We start from the raw sequence: 17838 nt of genomic DNA, 5'->3' as shown, positions 1-17838 counted from the left end.
AAGCTGACAGTTAGTTTGCTTTATAGTTTAATATAACTAGATGATAGAAACATTTGGTTATGTTTTGATTTGTTTATGTATGAATTTTTTCAAGCATGACCCCTTGGGTCAAGTGGAATACAAAAATAAATGCTATTCAAAATTGTATTCCATGGTGAACAAAATCAACAATGCTATTCCATTTTTAAATGCCCAGTCTAAGGTTAGAGGCTAGATTTGGTATCTGGTATATAATTATGCCTTTACAAGTGACATACTAACAATTCTCCCCATCCCACCCAAACATGTGCTGTGTAAGATCAAGTAAAGCCCATTAGTGAGGCAAGCTAATATAGTATCAAGGATCTATAAAAACTAAAATTAGAGAAATCAATCCATGCTAGTGAACCAAGTATTTTAGAAGCAATATCTTTTATAGAGATATTTCCCAATAATTTGTTTTAGCTTAGAAATCTCACCTCATCTATTAGACGGTAAAATGAAATATAGAAACATATACCTAGATTTTATTAAATAAAAACATAACTATGAAAAAAATTAGAAACCTAAAATAAAAACATTTAAGAAATCTGAATTCAACAATGAAGGAAGCATATTTTGAGTAAAAATAATTGCAGTTTCCAAAATGGGGACTTGAGTAAGGTGTATCAGAAATAAATTCTTTTATTAATATGAAAAGCAGTTTAGTCAATACATCTCGCATTATTGTTATTAAGCATTATGTACTCAGAGTTGGCTAAATCACATACAGAACAATGTTTGGCAATACCTTACACTTTGATTTTACTGACTAAATGAAGCACTAAAAGAAAAAAAGAAAAAACACTTTTCATGGATTCAGAGTATGTGCTTAAATAATTTGATCCTCCAAAAGAGAAATTCAGACAGCTTGAAAGAGAGAGAGAGAGAGAGACAGAGGGAAAGGGAGGAGGAGAGAAGGGAAGAGGGAGAAACAAGGGAGGGGGGGAAGAAAATGGCATTTATATGTAATTTATGCACATCTTACTCTTTTTTCTTATTTTTCCCTAGAAAGAAACAATTTTACATTTTCCTTTTCATTTTGTCAATAACCAAAAGAGGATAAGTCATGGGTTTTCACCTCTTTTCCTCTGATATTCCCAAAAGTTCCAAACTATATACTTCTTTTTCTCCCTAATCTATTCTTAATGTCATTTGCCCATATTTAACATAAAGCTTTGATCTTTACATGCTGCTTTATATTCACCTATTCATAAAGTAAAACTAAGTCTCACTTCACTGTTTTCCTATTCCCTTACTAATACTTATACAACACTTACGCACTAAAACGCTATGAAAGAGAAATACCCATATTCCAAATGGTTTATTTCACCTATGCCACACTAACATAAATTACCTAACATGACCAAAGAAGCTTTGCATTCATTGTACTCAAATTGTATAATGAAAAACAAAATCATGATTTTATTGTATTGAAGTTTTAAAACACTATCAAATATTAAGTGATAAATTGCAAGGCTGAAAAAATTGACAGAACACTTAGGATCTTAAAAAATGAGTAGTCGTTAGTTTTATTTCTGTTAAGGATATCATTTGCTTTTGAAATAAAACATAACCAGAATTTTTTAGAGACGAAATGATCATGTGGACTTTAGGTACATGGAATATAATCTTATGGAACTCATTTTTACAAGTGGAAACAAAAGGTTTATTTCTTACAGAACATAATTATTCTAGATGTTGTTTTAATAAATTTAATAAGAATTTTCCTAGATATAGGATGATAATCTGGCCATAATTTTTTAGGTATCTTTCAATAATGTAAACATTACAAAGTTAAGCTGGGGGGTAGCATTCAACCTTATAAAATTGTGAAATAGTTAATACAGCTAGATGTCTCATCAGAAGATTTCAACTCTTGTATTGCCAAATATATGTCCTGGTTCTATTTGCAAAACTGTACTAAGTATTAACTATATCAGTGAAAATCTACGAAGGGGAAAAAACCTAATTTCAAGTTTAATCTAAATTCATTATCCATTTTTCTGGCTTGTCCCAGATCTTATCATATACTTCTGTCCCTAAAAAAAATATCTTGAGATTGATCCATGCGTTGTATTTAAAAATTACAAAACTCAGAATTTATTTCAATTTGGAAGGAAAGAAATAGTGATGTCATTCCCTATAGAATAAACAATCACTGACTCCTAGAGCCATTGCAATCTCTGTTTTGCATGGAAATGATAATCCAGTAGTGAGATGTAGTGCCTTTTAGTGTATCCAGCATCTGAACTATGTGACTACAGTTATCAGATGAAACAAGAGTTTAAAAGGTTCTAAGAAATAGAGATCCCAGTTTTTAAATCCTCACTAACAGAGATTTGCAAACAGTTTAAAGTTCTAAAAAAACTTTCAAACAGAACAGGTTTCATATACCAACATCTCTTGTTTTGAAAGTATTTTTCTAAACATTTTCTCATGTTTTCTAAAACATTCATCTAAATGTGAATTGTGTGTAATGGACTTCTTTACTAGTATTAATATAGTGATCCAGGAAAATCCTGAGGGACTTAGGAGAAAGACATCCACATCCAGAGAAAGAATGATCAATCATGTGGTTCAATGGGTATATGATTGGGGATTCTTACTTTAAATGATCATTCTACTGCAAATGTTAATAATATGGAAATAGGTTTTGAACAATAATACATGGATAAGCCAGTGGGATTGCTTGTCAGTTCAGTGAGGGAGGAGGAGAGAGGAGAGGGAAAGAACATGAATCATGTAACCATGTAAAAATACTCTAAATTAATTTTTAAAAATAAATGTGAATTGTGAACACTTTATAATTTTGGTATATCACATATATTTTTTTTACTCTTAAAATTCTAAAAACATTTAAAGAACATTTAAGAATTCATGATTCTCATTAGGCTTTCTTATTCACAAAATTTGTCTTTCCTAAAGACAGGGCCCAAAAGTCTTGTCTAACTGGCTCAAACCCTTGTACCAGGGCCATGACACTTAGTATCTCTGAAGTTCATTTTTCCACAAAATGGGGATACAATTACCTCGCCCATCACACAGGATTATTGAAAAGTTGTTGTTTTTTTAAATCACCTATAAAAACACTATTCAGCGTTATATCTTTCATCAAGCCCCTTCTTTATATTCACAAAACCACAACCCTACATCAGGTCTGCTTAAATTCACCCTCAGAACACTAAGTCAGCCTCCCAATTGAATTCCTAGCTTCCTGACTTCTTCTCCTGGGAGAGGGGAACAGCACTATGATATAATGGCCTTATTATTTGAAATTATGTCTCAGGCAGTATCATTTGGTGCATAGTACAAAGAAATTATGAAATAGTTATCTGAGCTATAACATGACTCAAACAACTAATCAATAATCTTAAAAAAAATAAACCTTTACCATTTGTCTTAGAATCAATACTAAATAAGGGCGATAAAAGACTGTCTGCCCTTTGATCCAGCCATAGCACTGCTGGGTTTGTACCCCAAAGAGATAATGGACAAAAAGACTTGTACAAAAATATTCATAGCTGCACTCTTTGTGGTAGCCAAAAATTGGAAAATGAGGGGATGCCCATCAATTGGGGAATGGCTGAACAAATTGTGTTATCTGTTGGTGATGGAATTCTATTGTGCTAAAAGGAATAATAAAGTGGAGGAATTCCATAGAGACTGGAACAACCTCCGGGAAGTGATGCAGAGCGAGAGGAGCAGAACCAGGAAATCATTATACACAGAGACTGATACATTGTGGTACAATCGAAGGTGATGGACTTCTCCATTAGGGACAATGCAATGTCCCTGAACAATCTGCAGGGATCTAAAAAACACTATCCACAAGCAGAGGACAAACTGTGGGAGTAAAAACACTGAGGAAAAGCAACTGCTTGACTACAGGGGTGGAGGGGATATGACTGAGGAGAGACTCGAAATGAACACCCTAATGCAAATACCAACATCATGGAAATGGGTTCGAACCAAGAACACATGTGATACCCAGTGGAATCATGCATCGGCTATGGGAGAGGTGGTGGGAGGGAGGGGGGGAGGAAAAGAAAACGATCTTTTTTTCCAATGAATAATGTTTGGAAATGACAAAATAAAATAATGTTTAAAAAAAAGAATTAATACTAAATATCAGTTCCAAGGCAGAAGAGTAGTGAGGGGTAGGCAACTGAAGTTAAATGGCTTGCCTAGAGTCACACAGTGAGCAAGTGTCCAAGATCTCCAGTCCCCAAGCCTGGTGCTCTATTCCCTGAGCCAACAAGCTGTTCCTTCATAATCAGTTACTAAGCACCTATAAGATTCAAGTTAATGTGCTAACATCTGGGGATACAAAAGCAAAAGGCAATACTTGCCCCTAAGGAGCTGACATTATACTATAGTATACAACATGTTCATAGATAAATACATACTACATATAAGTTGAGTACACAATCATTTGGGAAGAGGCAGCACTAACATCTGAGGGGAACAGCAAAGGCCTCCTTAAGGAAGAGTTCTTGGAATTCTAAGAAATTGAGGAGAAGGAGGCAAGCAGGAGGAATGTGCTCTGAAGGCCTTTCCATGCCTGACAGAGGAGTTTGTATATTCTCCTTGTGGCAATAAGATAAGAAAGCACTAAAGCTCCATGAGATGGCTATGACAGTCAGATTTGTGCTTCAGGAATATTGGCTTGGTAGCTATGGAAGACAGGCTTGGGCGAGGAGAGACTGGAAGGACAGAAACCAATTAGGTAGTGATGGTGATAGTCTCAGCAAGAGGAGATAAGGGACTAGCCTGGGTGGTACAGAATACAGAAACGGGGAATGATGCAAGTGATCTGATGAGCAAGAACATATAAGTCTTGTAGGCAATGGATCAGACTCCACAGATGAGGAAGAATCAAGGGCCACACCAAGGTTGCAAAACAGGTGGATGGAAGAAACAATGGGAGCACTCTCTACAGAAATGTGGCAATCAGGAAAAAGAATGAATATAAGGGGAAAGACAATGAGTTCTTTTGGTTACCTATTGAGATTGAGGTACCTAGGAGATATCCAATGGGAGAATTATAATAAGCAGTTTAACACTCTCTCTCTGTGCATATATATGTCATGTCATATGTATTAATATGTGCATTTATATCTACTATATGTAATATAGATAATATATCATATATTAACCATACAATATTATATAATAGAACATGTATTATCATATATACTGGATTGTGTATATACATATAGTTGTAAACATTTATCACGAGTCTTTTATGTGCCAGGCACTGTTCTAAGCAATAGATGCTTAGCGTGGATGCAATAAAGAGGCAAAAGATAGTCTCTGCCCTCAAGGGGCTCACAATTTAGTAGAAATACAATAAGCAAACAAATATGTATAAATGAGCCACAAAAAGGATAAATAGGAAATGATTAGCCAAGGAAAGGCACTAGAATTAAGAGGAGTTGGGAAATGTTTCCTGTAAAAGATGGTGTTTTCACTCTTGATTAGAGAAATACAAATTAAAGAAACACTCACACCTTTCAAATTGATCATTAAGGCAGTAAAGGAAAGTGGTAAATGTTGGAAGGGATGTGACAAAATTGGAACACTAATGCATTGTTGGTGGAGTAGCAAATTGATCCAACCATTCTGGAGGGCAATTTGGAACTATGCCCAAAGGACTATAAAACTATATATACCCTTTGATTTGGTAATGCACTCACCTATTGGGTCTAAATCCTAAAGAGATAAAAAAAAAAGGGGGGGGGAGGACCTACGTGTACAAAAATATTTTTATGGTGGCAAAGAATTGGAAATTATGGGAATATCCATCAACTGGGGAATGGCTGAACAAATTGTGGTACAAGTTGGTGATGGAATACTAGTGTGCTATAAGAAGTGATAAGCAGGATGGTTTCAGAAAAAGCTGGAAAGATCTGCAGGAACAGATGCAGAATGAAATAAGCAGAACTGGAAGAACATTGTACACAGTAACAGCAATACTGGATGATGATTTTTCTGTGAAAACTTGGCTACTCTCAGCAATGCAATGATCTGGAACAATCCTGAAAAACTTATGACGGGGATTCTATCCACCTCCAGAGAAAGAACTGTTGTAGTTAACTTTCATATCAGTGTAGCTTTGGTTTAATTTTGGGGTTTTGGTTATATATGAGTGTATTCTTACAACAACGATCAACATGAAAATAATTTTTTGCATGACAATAAAAGTTGAAAGAAAATAAAGTAAAAGATGGGATTTTGGTTGAGATTTTTTTTTTAAAAGCTAGGAGATATTCCTAGCTAGGTAACCTTAGGCAAGTCACTTAATCCTAATTGTCTAGCCCTTGCTACTCTTCTATCTTAAAACTGCTATTAAGACAGAAGGTAAGGGTTTAAAATAATAAATAAATAAATGAATGGATGAATGAATGAATGAATAAATAAATAAGAAGCCAAGAAGTGCAGATGAGGAAGGAGAACATTCTAGGATGATGAGAAAAAAATGCCTGCACTTCTCAGTTTTTCTTGTGTTGTCTTCTCCAATTGCATTGTCTCCAAGGAAAGAAATTTTGATACCTTTCTTTGTATCCTAAAAAAGTAGCACAGCATGTGGCACATAGTAGGCACTTTAAACACTTAGTGACAACTGCCTATTCAAAACAAGGACACAAGTTCTGCAAGAGGCCTGAATTCGACTGTACTTCTGTAACAGACTGGGGATTTTCAGGGCCACAGCAAGAGACAGTACCAGCTACTGGCTAAGGTTTTGGTAATATGTAAAACAAAGAAAAGCCACTCCAATACCCACACTGGGCAACCGGGAGTGATGGAAGAAACTGGGGACTGTAGCAAAGAATAAAGTCTAGTTCCCCTTACTCCAATCGGAACAAGCAGCATCCAGGCTAACAAGGGATAGTATCAAAGCCTGTCCACTCCATCTAAGAGGATAGGAGGAAACAAAAGCTGATCTTCACATAAAGTTCCAATCTGAAAACAAAGGCTGGAAATAGGAGCAAAGAAAAGAAAACACTGAATATATATCAAGTAAAAGAAGTTCAAGAGGTTAATCCATAAACAAATTAACTTCATAACAAGCAGAAGTAGAATCTCACAAAAAGAATTATAGTAGTGGTCATAAGAAATGAAGCAAATTTTTAATGAAATTAGAGTTTCAAGGGGAGGAAATTAGGAGAACTTTGACTAGAGGTAGAAAACATTATCTAAGAAAACAAAAACAAAAACTCTTGAGGCAATAAGGGTCTCAGTAGACAGAGAGCTAGCTCTGGAGACCAGAGGTCCTAAATTCAAAATGGCCTCAGACATGTCCCTGGGCAAGTCACTTACTGCCTAGCCCTTACCACATTTCTGCCTTGGAATGGATTACTTTAGTATCGATTCTAAAACAAAAGTCGAGTTTTCTTTTTTTTTTCTAATGGGCTTGAGCAAATTTGTGATTCTTTGTGATTCTAGGGATTCCACAAGACAAAAGAGAAAAATCTTCCATGTTTGTAAACCTCATTACAAAAAAATATATTATATCCTCTAAATAAGTCTGTAATTGTCTTTATCAACATTAATAAATCCTTCTGATTCAAATTCTGCCATACCCAAACATGAAAGCACAGAATAGCACCAGCCTTCTATAACTAATTTACTATATATACAAAATCTATAATTTGATGTGCAATTTGTTGAATTCTATGAAAATTCAATAAAAATACCACTCCTGGAAATTTATGCTCAGTTATCTCTCAGAAAGATAGCTATTATCATTCAAACTTTGATGTCCCAGGAAAACCCCTAATTTATTTCATAAGGCATATATTTCTGAAATTTCCAGGCTGGATAATATCAAAAAGAAAAACCATATATTAAAGCTTACCAATTATATTCTTAAAAACCACAACAACAAGGGTAGTACAACGGATAAAGCATCAGGCCTAGCATCAGAAGAATTTTGGTTCAAATGTGGCCTCGCCTCAGACATTTCCTAGCTGTGTGACCCCAGGCAAGTCATTTAACCCAAGTGCCTAGCCCTTACAGCATTCTGCCTTAGAATTGGTATCAATTCTAATCCAAAAGATAAGGGTTTGAAAAATACAACAAAAACCACTCTGAAGATTTTCTTTATTTGTTTCACAGACAGTTTCTTGGAAGAACCTTCTTCTAAAGATTTCAATGGTACTTCCAAGACAAGCAGAGAAGTTGAAAAGTGTTAGCTTTGAAAACAGGAAGACCCAGATTCAAGTCCCATACCTGACATATCTTGGCTATGTGACTCAGAGCAAATCACAATTTCTCAGTGCAGGTCACTCTAAGTTGCAGAAAACTCACTCATCCTGCATGAGTGAGTTTCTTTATCTTGGACTTCCCTAAATGATTTAAATCATAGGTCCAGTCCTTTTCCTCTATTAGCTATAAAAAAATTAAAATCTTTCTAAAAATGAATAAATCTGATGTCTCTGGGAGACACTACATTGAAAATTTCTTTTCTTTAGGATCATATTTTCTGAAAGCAATGGAAAATAAAAGATTGCCAATGTGACAAAGGACTTAGTGTAGGCTTTTCCATAGGCACAAGAAACAGAGCTTGATTTCATTAGTACAGAGAACTCCCAGAAGAGGAAAGTCCTCAAACAATGCAAGTTTAGTATCTTCATGTTTTTCAATATAAAATAAAACTTCTTTATCTAGGGACAAAAGTCATTTTATCTCCATTTCTTTTACGGTGGCCTACCTAATATTCTAGACTTAATTTTTGTGGTAATTAAAGAGGATTTGGTTAACTAAAAACTCGAACAAGCAAGTAAAAAAACTTTCATAAAGTCAATATGGCTTCAAAAAAGATGAAAGAATTATTTATATCAATAGTTTAAAAGACCAAACCAAAAAGGCTTTTGTTTATTAAAATATAGTTTTGATCCATTGGCAGCAATTCTTAGAGATATTTTTAAACCTAAGCATAAAACCACAAATTGTCTGCTAAGTTAGCAGTTATAATATTAACACTAAAGTAAAATTAAAACTCCCATGAATATTATTACCTAGCTAATTGTATAGATTAGCCTGAAAGGTTTAATGTTGAATCTTGAAAATAAAAACAGAAAATATAAGTGCTTATCACTAAATTACCATCAGTGAGTGATATAATGAAAACAGTACTATGTTGATGATAAAAAAAAAAGGCAAATACACTCAATGCTAAAAGGAACATTAGAAATCATCTAGTCCAATCATAGAAGAGGAAGCTTAAATTGGGAGACATGAAACGACTTGTCCAAAGTCACATAGCTATTAAATGTCAAAAGAAATATTCAAATCCAAGTTTTCCAGGTTCTTAGTCCAGCATTCTATGTACCATATCATGCCATCAAGAGTCCTTCAAATCTGTTTTTGAAACTTACTACTCTATACTACTGGTGAAATTTGGGGTCTTGGGTTTCCTCATTCCTAAAAAGAATAGATTGAACTATATATATGATTTCTAATGTTTCTTCCACCTCTATATTTTGTAGGCTTCTATATGAAATCTTACATGATCAAATGGTTAACTAGTGATACCTCTTGTAAGAGAGAAGTTGCAAAAGAAGAAAAAATCATATCCAGCAAGGCAAAGGAACAGCCCAAGCTGGGGAAGGGCAAGAAAGACTCAAGATTCCAGGAAGGAACAGAGGAGCTGAGAGGATTCAAATCTGTCACTTCACTTCTGATCAGTTCTCTCCTGGAGTTGAGGGTCTGAGAGGAGGACCTCTGAGGTGGATGATCTCTCTGGACATTGGCTATCTTCCAGTGAACCCCCAAATCTCTCTGGTTACAACTGAAGACAAAAGTAGACTGGGACTTTAAAGAAAACCATCAACTGAGAAGATTTCTCTTTCCCCAAAGTGTCCTGAACTTCAACTCATAGCCATATTAGCTTAGGAAGAAGGACAAACCCAACAATTAACCAAAGGAGGATCAGACAGACAGCCTGAACCCCTCAGGTTTGGGGGGGAGGTCACTTGCTAATCTATAGGGATTCCTATCTCCCACTTTCCTCAACCAAACATCCTCATCCTTCCTTCCCTGTGTGTCCTCAAGAATAAAGTGTTACAATTTAGATCAGGTCTGCCTGCTTTCTGATATCAAAGGAGACTAAAGATTTGGGGGGAATCATACCATTCCCCAAAAGGGAGAATAGTTCAAGAGACCAAGGTGAAGGAGTGAACTAGGTCTCAATGGGAAAGGTGGCATTTGGGATATTGGGAGGATCCAGAGGCAGGAAATTTACCTACCCCTCAGCAACAATTAAGATCAAGAAGGGAGGTAGTGGGTCATTTCTCTAAGTCCTTAACCTCCACCTCTCAAACCCAATCTCTGAGGAGACATATTCTGTCCCTTGGGAAGAAAAATAGTGCTATCTTCCCCAAAGGGAAGAGAGGGGAGAATCAATCTCTTCCCTCTCTCCATTTCTTCAGTTCTCTCACCCTCTCTCCAGTTCCCCAGGGTGAGAGTGTGTGACCTCCTTCAAGTCATATATTATACTCTCTAAAGTCTAAGTAACTGGAAAATTCTTTCCTTTATTTTTTCTTTTTTTCATTTTATTATTTCTTTTTGTTATACAGTAATGAAGAAACAAATATTTGATTTGATTAGACAGAATTGGGCTTTTAATCATACTATGTGCATTTTGATACTTCTGTTGAAACAATAATCCTCTCTCCACTAAAAAAGGTGAGTAATCTATTAAGTCCAAAATTCTTTTCCATTGCTTGGGTTTATTCCTATATTCATGTTAATATGTATATATATGAATGCTCATGAGGAATTCAGAATGCTCTTATTGTTCTTCTGATGGGACATATTTTCTTGGATGGGCCCTTTTTGCTCTCCAAATACAGATTTCTGGAGTACATAAAATTGTTTTTCTTCTTTGAAAGTCTATAAAATAAAAACTACCATTTATATAGTACTTTATGATTTACAAAGTACTTGTCTCTGTTAAGGGTAAAATTTAGGCTTGTTGACTAAATATATTAGTGGTTGCCAGGGATTAAAATTCAATCCCAATAAAATACTCAAATCAGCTTGGGTTTTTATGGTGGTTTAATAAAATAGAGGGAAGAAATTCAGAAGAAGGAAAAGAAGGGAAGGGTATAAGATTTTCTCCAGCCTAAAAAAGCCAAGGGAAGTTCAGAGGCCTCAGTCAAGAAACCTTCTCAAAAGATTAAATCTAGCTCAGCTTCCAGCCAGGAGGCCTCCTCCAAAATGAAAGGCCTCCTTGGAGGATAGTGCCTTCAAGAGGTAAAGGAAAGGGGGAGTCAGCCATAATCACTCACCAAGGCTGATTCAGGGAAAATGTCTCACCTAAACCATGCTACAGAGCTACTCCCAGTGCCTCTCTACTGCCAAAATCTGCCAAAAGCTTCCAACACCACAGACAGCAAGGGATCACAGGAAGTGATGCAAAATATATGGCCAGTTCTTTACATCTTCCAAGGAGACAGTAATTTGGGGAATTCTGATAACCTGGTAAAGATTTCAAAATACAGTTGGTTCCCATAAAACAATTAACATTCTTAATTGTCAGAGAGGGGCATGATTAGCATCCCCTATATGCCAGCCCACCTTTCTTAATATAGCCAGTTTTAATGCCCCATGCCTCAAAAGACCTCTTCTTTATTGTGTGTCAGTAAAGAGAGGCCCACTCCATCTCACTGGGGTAATTCGTTTTACTGAGGTTGCCAAGTCTAACCCACATTTTTAAAGTTATAGGAATTAATAACATGACATTGCTTGGAACCATGTACCTCAGTTTATAATTTTATTTGCCATACTTATAAGGTAGGCATAAAAATATTATTATCTACATTTTGCAGATAATGAACTAGAGGATAACTAACTTGTCCATGGTCACACAACTAGTGACAATCAAAGTTAGGATTCAAATGAAGGGAGATTTCCTTACTCTAAGATTCCAATACTTTGCACTACCTTACCTATATAAATGGTGAGATTTTTCACTGGGAACAATATCACTGTATACACAATTAAGATGAAAATGCTTTAACTTGAGGTGGCATGGGATAAAAGAAGACAATAAAAGAGTGAAACTTCTCAACTTCTATTTTGCTTCTGATTTCTCTTCTAAGAAAAATGACCTTTGAAACTGGGAGGTCAGAACATTGATTAACAGGATGTAAAAATTCAAGAGTTATAAAGGAAATGGATCAGCAGCACCTGGTTCCCTTCAGTGAATTCAGTCACCAAGACAAACTACATCCTAGAATACTAACAGAACTGGCAGAAGTGATTTCTGAGTCACTGTTCATAAACTGTTGAACACCAGAGGAAAGGAGGAGTGCTCTAAATTGGAAGAAGAAAAATATGATACTAATTTTCTCCAAAAAAGAATGGCATCTACAAACTACAGACCTGTAAGTGTGACTTTTATTCCTGGCAGAATTCTAGAATATCAATATCAAGAAAAAGGTACATGAACACTTAGAAAAGGAAGCAATGATCACTGAAAGCCAATAGGGCTTTATAAAAAACAAGACTTTATAAAAAACAGACTACCCTCTTTGCCTCTTTATGAATAGACAACTAGACTAGTATATCAGGGAAAGATGTAAATAAATTATACTGATATATCAGCAAAGCATTTGACAAACTTTCAACATTGTTCTTGTGAATGAGAGAACTATGAAATTCATAACAATATAATTCAGTGGATTTGGAACTGGTTGGATGACAGGACCAAGAAAGTAGTTAATGATGGGATAATTTCAAGTTGGAGAGTAGTCTTCAGTTGGGTGCCCCAGAGATCTTTCTGAGCCTTGAAGATTTTTTTTTCCAGGGACTGGTGATTAAGCACTGAGTAAATAATAATAATAATAATAATATCAATCATCAGTTACTAGGTATCAGGTACTGTGCTCAGCACTAGAGATAAAAGGCAAAAACAATGCCTACCTCAAAGAGGTCACATTCTCATAGAGATAATGTGCAAACAACTATGTAAAATTAAGATATACACAAGATGTTTGGCTATATAAAATGGAGGCAATCTCAGGGGCACTAGCATTGAGGGGGTCAAGAAAAGAATTCTTGCAAAAGTTAGCATTTGAGCTGAGATTTGAAGGAAGTCAGGAAGCAGAAATGAAAAGAGAACATCCTGGAATGTTCTCCCTCTTCATGGGGGAAAGACAGTGAAAAAATATGGAGGGAGATGGAATATTCTATGCCAGGAATTAGCCAAAAGACTTGTGTTCCTGGATGGTAGAGATCAAAGAGAAAAATAAAGTGAAAAAAAGACTGGAGGTACAAAAAAAGAAAGAAAGAAAAAAACAGATTATGATGGGCTTTAAAAGGCAAACAAAGATTTTTAGATTTGATTCTGGAGGTAACAGAGAAGTACTGGAGTTTACTGAGTAGGCAGAAGGATATAATCAGACTCCCACATTGGAGGATCATTTTAGCAGCTGGGGAAAGAATGAATTTGTGTGTAAAGAAACTTGAGACAAGTAGACCAAACTACAAGCTACTGTAATAGACCAGGTATGAGGTAGAAGAGCCTGAACCAGGAAGTAACTCTGCCAGAAAAGAGAAGAAAATTCATGGAAGCTGACAAAAACACCAAGTAAAGTAGTATAGAAGGAGAAGACAAGAGGACAGACTTTGGGGACATCAATGGTTAGCTACTATATTTTGAATGAATATACAGCAAAGGAAATTGAGAAGAAGTCAGATAGGGAGGAGGAGAGCCAGGTAAGAGTACTGTGACAAAAACCTAGATAGAAGAGATTATCAAAGAGAAGAGTGATCAACAATATCAAAAGCTGCTGAGAAGGTAAGAAGGTTGAAGAATCTTAAAAAGTCATTACATTTGGCAATTAAGAGATAATTGGCAACTTTGGAGAAACCAGTTTCAGTGGAATAATCAAATCAGAAGCCAGATTGCAGAAACTTTAGAAGAAAGAAGAGAGGAACTGGTAGCAGTACTAAGTGTAGACTGCCTTCTCAAGGAGTTTAACCAGAAAAAGGGGGGAAGAGATATGACTAGTGGGGATGGGCAAATCAAGTGGAGAGGTTTGTTTGTTTTGTTTTGTTTTTAAGATTGAGAGAGGTATTGCCATGTTTATAGGCATCAAGAAAGTAGGTAGTAGGGTGCAGCAGCTAGGTGGCCCAGTGGATTTAGAGTCAGGCCCAAAGACAGATGGTCCTGGTTTCAAATCTGACCTCAGATACATGCTGTGTGACCCTGGACAAGTCACTTAACCCACATTGCCTAGCCCTTACTGCACTTCTGCCTTGGAACCAGGATTCCAAGATGGAAGGTAAAGGTTTAAAAAAAAAAAAAAAGAAAGAAAGCAGGCAGTAGATAGGAAAAGAATGAAGACTGGTGAAAGAGTAGAGATAATAATGGGGCAATATGCTGGAGAGACAGGCTAAAATTGGATCAGAAGTGCACAGAGAGGGATTTTTTTGAGGGGCAAAGAGAATGACCACTCTTTCACACAAAAAGGGTGGAAGGAGAAAATGAAGAAAAATATCTGAGTAACTTGAGATGAGTGAGAGAGGAGAAAAGGGAGATCTAGGTGAATAGCTTTAATTTTTTCAGTGAAATATAAGGAAAAGTTCTCAATTGAAAGGGTGGAATGAGGTAATACTATGTGAATGCATTTGGAAAAGCTATTGTGGTAAGTGGGATAGTGAATCATTTAGGGAAGATCCAGGTGAGATTATGTAAGACAAATTGAGGTGGACCCAAACAGCATTTTCTCATGAAGAGGAAATTTAACAATAATAAGACCTAACTGGAAATCCAAAAATCAAATTCAAAACTTAAAAGATGAGAGAGGCACTATTACAGCATATTTCGTGTGAAAATCAAAAGGAAGTTTTTATGAATTACACACTTAATATAAGTGTATGGTACATGTGATATGGAGCCAGAGATCATCAATCAAATCCTCCCTATCTTCTTACTACTTTTGTGACTTTTGAAGGCTCTTAGATTGCTCAAATTCTGGGATTCTTTGAACCTAAATATAAGAGACAAATCTGAATAAATGCAAATTCTCGAAATAGAAATAACATCCATTTTTAGGCATATAGTGATGACCAGACAAAATGACTTCCTGGATGACAGCAGAATACCTAGTTCCCAAAATGCCTGCTCCAGGAAAAAAAACCCAGAAATTCTCACCTGACCAAATGATGATCAAAAAACCCAATGACAAACTACAGAAAGTGTTTTCTTCTACCCCAAAATATACAAAAACCATCTAGAAACTATAAGCAATAAGAAAAGAAGTCACCAGCAAAGCCAACACACAGTACCAGGCCAAAAATTTTTAAAAAGAACATTTTACAAGAGATAGACAAGAGACGCAAGTAGCCTTCCAAGGCAATTGAAACATTTCCAAAAATTCACATAAGATAACAAAAAAAGGAAGTTCAAGTGAAGAACTGACAATTTTGAAAGTAACATTAGAAAATACAAATACAAATGTGTATATATATATATATACATATATGAATAGCAAGTGTTATTTTCATAATGAAGATTTTATAGTTTCATAAAAAATCTTGTATCCTACTGTTTATGTGAGACTGTCCTTTTTTCTGTTTAAATTTCAAAATAAAATATTAAAACAAAAGCATATATTTTGAGTAAAATAGTGTTGGCTAAATATTATAAAAGTTAAAAGACAAATTCTATTTTTAAAAAAGGCAGCTAGATGATACAATGGATAGAGCAATAGACTTGTCAGAAAAATATAAGTTTAAATCTGGCCTCAGAAACTTCCTTGCTTAATATGACAACAAAGGAGAGTAATAAATGTTGGAGAGAATGTGGAAAAATTGGGACACTAATGCATTGCTGGTGGAGTTGTGAATTGATCCAACCATTCTGGAAGACAATTTGGAACTATGCCCAAAGAACGCTAAAAGACTGTCTGCCCTTTGATTCAGCCATATCACTTCTGGGTTTGTACACCAAAGAGATAAGGAAAAATACTTATACAAAAATATTTATAGCTGCACTCTTTGTGGTGGCAAAAATTTGAAAAATGAGGGGATGCCCTTCAATTGGGGAATGGCTTAACAAATTGTGGTATCTGTTGGCGATGGAATACTATTGTGCTAAAAGGAATAATGAACTGGAGGAATTCCATGTGAACTGTAAAGACCTCGAGGAATTGATGCAGAGTGATAGGAACAGAATCAGGACAACATTGTACACAAAGATGACACACTGTAGCACAATCTAACATTATGGAATTCTCTAAAGCAGCAATGCATTGATCCAAGACAATTCTGAGAGACTTATGAGAAAGAACAGAATCCACACCCAGAGGAAGAACTGTGGGAGTAGAAACAAACAAAAAACCTCTCCTCCCCCAAAGAAAAATAAAGTGGTGATCACATAGTTCATTGGGGATATGATTGGGGATGTAGGCTCTAAACGATTACCCAATTGCAAACATTAATAATATGGAAATAGGTCTTGATCGATGATACATGTAAAACCCAGTGGAATTGCTCATAGGCTACGGGAGGGGGGAGGGAGGAAGGAAGGGAAAGAACATGAGTCATGTAACCACAGAAAAATATTCTAAATTAATTAATCTAATTAATTAATTGCCTTTTTTTAAAAGAAACTTCCTAGCTTAATGACCCTTATCAAGTCAATTAATATGTCTACCCCAGTTTCCTAATCTGTAAAATGGTAATAATAATAGTACTTAACTATTAGGGTTGGTATGAGCATGAAGTGAGGAAATATTTGTCAGGTATTTTGCAAATCTTAGAAGCTCTATATAAATGCTTACTTTGATTGCCATGTTGTTCTTTTACCCACAAGAGCACAAACAGGATATTATGACTTTATGGTGTCATTTTTTAAAAATATGAATGAGTAGAAACAAGGTACTTCTGAGATTGACATTTCAAATACTGACTTTACCTAGGTTGGAGGATTATTGTGAGAAACTGATTTTGTAAACTTTAAAGCACAATTTAAAGTGAGTTATTATTATTATTATTATTATTATTACCAAGATCAATAAATATTAAGTGTCTTATTTATACAAAGCCCTATACAAGGCATTAGGGAAGACACAATGTTTAGCTATAGCATACTCCTTTCCCTAATGGAATTCACAGTTTATTCAGAAGATAAAACACTGATGCAGATAAAAACAATTTAAAATTTTACATGACACAATAATGGGCAAGGGGATAAGAAAGTGCTAGGTAAAGTTCAAAGAGGAAGGTTATGAAGAAAGAAGAAAGAAAGGGGAAAAGGAAAAGGTAGAGAGGGAAGGCAGGAAGGAAGGAAGGAAGGAGGGAGGGAGGGAGGGAAGCTTTATTGAGCAGTATTTTTCAGACCATCTCCCTAAGCACTAGGTATAATAATAACAGCAAAATGAAAGGCAGCCCCTTCCTTAAAGAAATTTCCATGCTAACAGGAAAAGACAAAGTTGAAAAGAGGCAGGGAAGAATACATAGGATGGGTATAGATTTTTAAGTCTAAAGAAAATCAGGACTAGGACCAAAATCAGAAGGGAAAGAAGGCAAAATGGAAGTTCTAGGAAGAACTCACTAATGGGAGAAGGATATTGGGGAGAGGGGCAGGGGCAGGCCTTGCAAAAGGTTATGCCAAGATGATTAGGCTATGGGAGTGATAGACTTGGAAGTGGCCAAAAGAAACGAAGAGTAGATATCTGCCATGGATAGCAAAAAACTGGAAACTAAGTGGAAGTTCAAATTGTGGTATTCATATAATGCAATATTATTACACCATATGAAGTAATGGATAGAGGGAATTCAGAGAAACTTAAAAAGACTTGT

General features: G+C 35.6%; 1 protein-coding gene across 10 annotated transcripts in view; it reads right to left on the bottom strand.

Annotated features, from left to right (window-relative positions):
* RPS6KC1 (ribosomal protein S6 kinase C1) overlaps window positions 1-17838 on the bottom strand; it is a 202945-nt gene that overhangs the window by 40320 nt on the left and 144787 nt on the right. The gene's annotated exons all lie outside the window — the stretch shown is intronic.

Source organism: Monodelphis domestica, chromosome 2, assembly GCF_027887165.1.
Source record: "Monodelphis domestica isolate mMonDom1 chromosome 2, mMonDom1.pri, whole genome shotgun sequence".
NCBI lineage: Eukaryota > Metazoa > Chordata > Mammalia > Didelphimorphia > Didelphidae > Monodelphis > Monodelphis domestica.
The sequence above is the reverse complement of the archived record's forward strand: the minus strand, read 5'-3'. Positions and strand labels throughout refer to the sequence as shown.